Source organism: Pelophylax lessonae (genome assembly GCF_965119305.1).
Source record: "Pelophylax lessonae genome assembly, chromosome: 1".
Classification (NCBI taxonomy): domain Eukaryota; kingdom Metazoa; phylum Chordata; class Amphibia; order Anura; family Ranidae; genus Pelophylax; species Pelophylax lessonae.
Window position 1 is genome coordinate 609,975,318 of NC_138768.1, and position 7,785 is coordinate 609,983,102.

Here is a 7,785-nt window from a genome sequence, read left to right on the forward strand (position 1 = left end):
AAATGATCGCAGCAAGCTCTCTAGAGTCATAAAGTATCTATACGGAATATAAACTGGAGAGTGCCACAGCAGGTATAGGATTTTGGGGAGCAGGATCATCTTCACCAGGCCCACCCTGCCCATGACGCCCAAAGGTAACCTAGCCCAAACCTGCGTTTTGTCCTTGACCAAGGCAAAGAGGGGTTCAATATTTAACGGGAAATTGGGTTTTCTTTTTAAAGTAATTTTTTACAGTTACTAAACTAAGTGAAATTTAATGGGAATAATAGGCTAGGATTCTATTAACTCTAAACTATAAAAATACAACCGACTCCATGTTGGCTTAAAAATTGGCCGCGGCCGTTTATTATTGGTTTTTTAAAAACAGCAATAAATAAATAATAAAGACTGAAATAAATATTAAAACATCCATAGACAGCCTAGCCATAAGGAGCTCAGGCTGCATCATAAATAAAATATTTTATTATTCATTAAAAAGAATTCCCAGCCTAGCCATAAACAGCACAGGCTGCACCATCACCTTAAACACCTTTATTAATGAAATGAACAACCAGACTGGCCATAAACAGCCCAAACTGTTAACAAAACTCAAATTTGTCTTTATTATTATAACCATTCTTTCATTTCAAGCAATAGTCCACCTCCTGCATAGTTGCAAGGGTGACGCACCACATAAAAAACAGCCGCGACAAAAGGGGAGGGGGGGTGGGGAGACGAACACTGGGGTTTTCTTGAGGAGAATGAGCCCCTGAGGTACCTCACTGCCCTTAAATAGGCTTCCTGGATCTTCCAGAAGTTTCCCTAACCTTATCCTATCACCTGTCAGGATGCTCCTAATCCCACCTCCTGGAGCTATCTCCAGGCAGAGTCCCGCTTTTTCCTGAGGTGAATTCCTACACCTATTTCCCTCCAAAACCTGACTATACTATCTATTATTTCTCCTGCCATTTTCCCATGCAGAAAAAGGGGGCATATAAAATGTCCCTTTTTCTTTTCATTTTGTAAAGTGAACACACTCTTGAGTAAATCAACCCTTAGCCCAGATTACCAGACTAAGTAATCTATTTTTTGTGACATGGCCTACAGTGCAGGGAGGCTGGAGCAGCATTTTCACTAGGAAAAAGACACACATTTTTGCCTTTTTATTATCATATTCCACCGAAAATATGAATAGTCTAGCTTTATGTTAAAGCAAATCTGTAATGTGCAAAATATAGAGAGGCTGTCATTACAGACCTCCTTCTGAAAATGTAATTTGCTTTTCTGTGATGTTAACCCTCAAAATCAAATGCAAATCAGATCTAACGTCCCTCAACTGTATTTACTGCATACTTGATCTTGGTCAGTGGCTCACAAACTACCCATAACTCAAAAAAGTAGAGAGGAATTGAGGCTATCCTTGAAATCAAAAATAGCAAATCATAAAAATATATATTTTTTTCTATCAGCTGCTCTGCTGTCTTTTCATATAGCTGCTTGTACGAACACAGGGCACAGGCAAATACTTTAAACAGAGCTGAAGCTCTGAATGATCTTTTACTATTATAAATGAACAAGCAACCCTGATTGTGATAGCTCACTGAATTTAGTGAGGCGGTGCAGCTATATGATGCCTGTACCTCTCCCACAGGAATATCTATCATTTGGGCTTCAGAATGGGGGGCCACTGATCAAAATGGGACCAAGTACTATATGAACTTGATCTCCTAAAGAGTTGAAGTGGTTGTAAACGATAGCCATGAAAAATTAACATAGAATATCCCTCTATAGTGTTTACTTGTCTCAATCCAGAGCACTAAGTGCTAATTCTGTCTGCTGCTTCCTTCCTCTGCTATCTGCATGAGTCACTTCTGACAAGGTTTCCTGACACCAAGAGGAACAAAGATGACAAGGGAGGGAGCTCCAACACATGGCCTGTGATTGACAGCTTCAGCTCTGTTCATGTGTGCTGTGTGAAGGGAGGGAGGGGTGTTCCATTGCCTCCAATCAGCTCTCACTGATCTCTGCAAGGGGTAATTTCAGCTCCCCGCTCCCTGCTTTCTGGAAACTGGACAAGCTGTAAAAAATTCTGAACTTTAAACGGCTGTAGAGTAGAGAAAACTGCAGATAGACAGGTACAACTTATGTAGGAGAATGTGTTTCTTCTCTGTGTATCACCTGAGGCCATTCACTTCACTAGGTATATGTAAGGGTTACAATCACTTTAAATAAATAAAAAAATCTATTTAATGTTATAAATATTTTTAGAGTTGTTAGTCCAAACTATATTGAATAGGGATGTTTTATTGCTCAAAAAGTCCACAAGGGAGAACATGGGGAAAAGGGGGAGGGACTTTGTGATACCTATTGTTTTATCTCACAAAATATGTAAAATACACATACAGTATATCAATAAAATCAAGTATTTATTAAAATAACATAAAAATTACTCCAAGAAAGACAATCTAGGGAAAAGTAAAAAAAAACATAATATTGCTATAAAGGAACCACATATCATTGAAAGGTGGATGGTAATACACCTTGAGACATAATGTGATAATCCTGATTGCATTAATCCAGAGCCCTGATGTGTTTCGACAAATTAAGTCTTCCTCAGGGGGATGGTAGTTGATAGCATATCAGAATAATCTCTAGAATATATACAAAGGTAACTATACAAGTATAAATGTACAATAGTTAATCCAGCGTATCCAACGCTGCTAGAAAATCATTGCACTTACATGGTCATGATAAAACATCTCATATTATGCTGGAGGTCCACAAGAAGGACAGGGATGCCATGCACCATGAAACCCTGTGTCCCAAACACAAGGGATATATGAGGATCATTTTATGGGAAGTGTAACCATAAACTTGAATGGAAGGCTTCAAAAGCTATACATATACTCTAAATATTGTATTGATTGTCCCTCTTCAAAAAAGTGTGCTAGATAAGGATGATCGAACTTTTGAAAAGTTCGGTTCGACCAGAACACCCGAATTTCCCAAAAGTTCGGTTCGGATTTCAGAACCCCATTGAAATCAATGGGACCCGAACTTCAGTAATCAAAAAACACCATTTTTAAGCCCTAAAACCCAATAAATGCCCCTAAAAAGTGCCTAGGGTTCTGGGTCATGCCCCATTAACTATTAATCACACAAAAAAAGTTCTTAAAAATTGTCATTTTTGATAAAAAAAGCCAATTATTGAAAAAATTAAAAAAAAAGAGAGATTTTTTGATTTTTACTTTGGATTTAGTATCTGGGGGGTCTAAAAGGTGTACATGTGAAGTTTCAGCTCTGTAGCATGTCCAGAACCATGAAAAAAAAAAAAGATAATTTTTCAGTAGAACAGGGATGTGGGTCGGGACCCTCCTTTAACTTTAACACCTATATGATCTTTTTTTCTGGTTCTGGACATGCTACAGAGCTGAAACTTCACAGGTACACCTTTTAGACCCCCCAGACACAAAATCACAAAAAAAAGTTCTTAAAAATTGTCATTTTTGATAAAAAAAAAGCCAATTATTGAAAAATTAAAAAAAAAAAAAAATGTTTGATTTTTACTTTGGATTTAGTATCTGGGGGGTCTAAAAAGTGTACATGTGAAGTTTCAGCTCTGTAGCATGTCCAGAACCATGAAAAAAAAGATTGTTTGTATTAGAAAACTTTCAGCACAGGAGGTTGGCTCCGCTGCTGTAACACCTTGCCGGTTTAATAGAAGGCATTTTTTCTGGTTCTTTGCAGTCAGGAAAAACATCTGAACTTGTGTATAGTGGTACTGTGCACAAGTTCTGATGTTTTGCCTGCCTCCAAAAACCCCCAAAAAATGCCAGCAAAAACACACCTGGGCATTTTTTTTTTTGACGCTAGCGGTTTTTTTTTGGCATTTTTTGGGGTTCTTTTGAGGCAGGCAAAACATCTGAACTTGTGTATAGTGGTGTATATACACACATCCATATATTTATATACACACCTAGACATATATAGGTGTGATAGTAGCAGAAATATATGCTTGCGCTAATGAAATCATTTACAGTAATATATTTCTGCTACTATCACACCTATATATGTCTAGATGTGTATATAAATATATGTATGTGTGTATATATACCACTATACACAAGTTCAGATGTTTTGCCTGCCTCAAAAGAACCCAAAAAAATGCCAAAAAAAACGCTAGCGTCAAAAAAAAATGCCCAGGTGTGTTTTTGCTGGCATTTTTTGGGGGGTTTTGGAGGCAGGCAAAACATCTGAACTTGTGCACAGTACCACTATACACAAGTTCAGATGTTTTTCCTGACTGCAAAGAACCCAAAAAAATGCCTGCTTTGAAACCGGCAAGGTGTGGAGAGAAGCTAACCCCCTGAGCTGAAAGTTTTCTAATACATACAATCCTTTTTTTTTTCTGGTTCTGGACATGCTACAGAGCTGAAACTTCACAGGTACACCTTTTAGACCCCCAGACACAAAATCACACAAAAAAAGTTCTTAAAAATTGTAATTTTTGATAAAAAAGCCAATTATTGAAAAAATTTAAAAAAAAAAGAGATTTTTTGATTTTTACTTTGGATTTCAGATCTGGGGGGTCTAAAAAGTGTACATGTGAAGTTTCAGCTCTGTAGCATGTCCAGAACCATAAAAAAAAAAGATAATTTGTATTAGAAAATTTTCTGACAGGGGGTTTGCTTCGCTGCTGTAACACCTTGCCGGTTTAATAGAAGGCATTTTTTTGAGTTCTTTGCAGTCAGGAAAAACATCTGAACTTGTGTATAGTGGTACTGTGCACAAGTTCTGATGTTTTGCCTGCCTCCAAAAACCCCCAAAAAATGCCAGCAAAAACACACCCAATGTTCGGGCCGAACCGATGGTCGACCGAACCGTTCGATCATCCCTAGTGCTAGATAGTCTGCAGGATAACTAGTGTAAGGAAAAGTTCTAACAAACACTATTCTATAGTTTCTCATACTGGAGCGCTTTATATGTTAAACTAACATATTAACAATATCTGGCTGAGGTTCTGAAGTTAGGGCAGCTAAAATAGACAAATCAGAAAATGTTGTGTGAGGAACCAATTTCTCTTTCCCTTGCTGTCCTGAGAGATTCTTGGAAATTGAGTTACAATCTGACCAAAATTTTGTTTTAAGCTTCCAGAATGTTTTTAGGTATCAAAGGAAGTAGAAGCAATGAGCAAACACAGAAAACTGTAGAAAAGCCATAGCTAAATCCTTGTGCTCCAGTAGTATAAATGATAACAAGAAAAAAGTTATAAAGGCAGTGAGTGAATACTAGCCCATTGGACATTTTTTTTTTTTTTTAACCACTTTACTACCAGTCACGTAACCTCTACGTCGGCTGACTTTGAGTGGTTATACCGGGATGATGCCTCTAGCTAGAGGCATCATCCCGGTACCGTTGTTTGAAGCCGACGGTCGGCTTTCCGTCGGTAACGATCGATGCGGCTCGGGAGCCGCTCGATCGTTACCCGGGGGGGCGGGAGGGGACGTCCCCCCCCTCCCGCCGCCTTCCGCGGCTTTGCTCGGGGCTACCGTCCCACCGGGAGCCCCGAGCACCCAGCCGGCACGTCCGCCGGCTGGATGGAGTCCCGATGAATGCCGGAAACGGCATCGATCGGGTCTCCGATGACGTAACCCGGAGGCGGCGTCCATGACGTCATGTCCGGGTTACTGTGCTGCAAAAGGTGGCAGATTTGAAAAACGGCTGTATGCAAAAATGCCGTTTTCGGCGTTTTGCATACAGGGAAGTGTAGTGGAGGGGTCTAGGGTCTTTTAGACCCTCGATCCCTCCATAAAGTGTACCTGTCACGACATATTGCTGTCACCAGGGATGTTTACATTGCTTGTGACAGCAATAAAAGTGATCAGATTTTTTTTTTTTTTAAAAACCTGTAATAAAGTTTAAAAAAAAGAAAAAATAAATAGGAAAAAAAAAAAAAAAAAAATTTAGCCGTCCCCGTCACCGTTAGCTCGCGCACAAAAAAAAACGTATACGCAAGTCGAGCCGCAAATGAAATCGCTGTTCAAACCACACATGTGAGGTATCGCCGCGATCGCCAGAGCGTGGGCAATAATTAAAAAAAAAGAGCTACACTCTAACTCTAAACTGGTAACCGTTAAATAAATTTAAAGCGTCGCAGATTGAGATCTCTATTGACCGTAGTTTGTCGCCATCCCACGGGGGGGCGCAATTTTAAACCGTAACATGTTTGGTATCTATTTACTCGGCGTGACATCATCTTTCACAATATACAAAAAAAATGGGCTAACTTTACTGTTTAGTATTTTTTAAATGCAGTGAAATGTGATTTTTCAAATTTTTTCCAAAAAAATGGCGTTTTAAAGACCGCTGCGCAAATACCGCGTGACAAAAAATTTTGCAATGACCGACATTTTATTCTCCAGAGTCTTTGCTAAAAAAATATATATAATGTTTGGGGGTTCTAAGTAGTTTTCTAGGAAAAAATACTGATTTTAACTTGTGAACAAAAAGTGTCCGAAATAGGGCTGGGGCTAAAGTGGTTAAAAGTCTCAGTTTTTAAAATCTTTCTGGACCAACCCCAATAAAAGGACACCCACACAATACAGAAAATTGTTATCACTTACTGTAATTTTCCTGGTGCACACCCATGTCATCATATATGGGTGTGTCTTCACCCACGTGACCCCAAGCCTATAAAAATAATTCACACTGGGAAGGAGATATTCCTAATGGCTAGTCTAGGCAGCCAGGTAGGCAATGTGTGCCGACATGTCTATGTAACAGAGATTTACAGTAAGTGTTTTATAACAATTTTCTGTTATTTCCTGGAGCATTCCTATGTAAGCACATATATAAAGTATAGCAATTACTTCACCACACAAGGGTGGGTGCTGCCAATATAAAAAATACTTACAAATTATCAACTAGAGAATCAGGAAGTAATGCACTAAAGCGAGTTTCAGAAGAAGACACCACATCCACTTTATATTTAAAGATAAAATTATTACGTGAGTACCACCAGTTAGCCACTTTGCAGATTACCTAATCTGGAACTGGCCAGAAAGGATCAAGAAGATGCTATGGCCCAAGTAGAATGTGTTGTATTATGAATAGTGGAAGGAGTGGAGGAGTGTTTTTAGCCTTGTAACAACTTTGTATAGCCATTATGATTCAAGATTAAACTTGTCTTGGGGACACTGGCTCCCCTTTTTTGCAGTTACAAGAAAAATTAAAAGCCTGTCTGTTTTCCTTACCGACATCATACTAGGAAGGTAAACGGAGACCAGATGGACCATGTCCAGCCTATGATATTTTTCCTCTTCTTTCAAATTTGGATTAGAAAAAAAAGCAGACAAGTCCATACTTAATTGGAAAGCACCTTCTAAAGAAAATTAGGATAAGGTCTATCTTAAAAGACAGGGCAATATGGGTCCACTCCCAAGAGTGCTTGCAACTCTAAAACTAATTTTGCAGAAGTAATAGCAAGGAGCAAAAAAATCTTCAAGGAGAGGAAACATAATAAAATGGTTTTGATTGGTTCAAATGGTGGAGGTTTAGCCATCCAACACAAATATCAGATCCCGCTTTGAAAAGACCAGTCTCATGAGCGGGCAGGGGGGGGGGGTCTAATCCTCTAGAAAGCTTTAATAAATTGCACAATATAGGGGTTTGTTTACCACAAGGTGCTAGTCACAGCTGAGATAGCTGAAATACTATATGTACCTTAATGATACTGTAGCACTGTCCCCGTAGGACTTGCTGTGTGATGACTTATTGGGCCTCCTCTGATTACCTGCAGACAGTCAC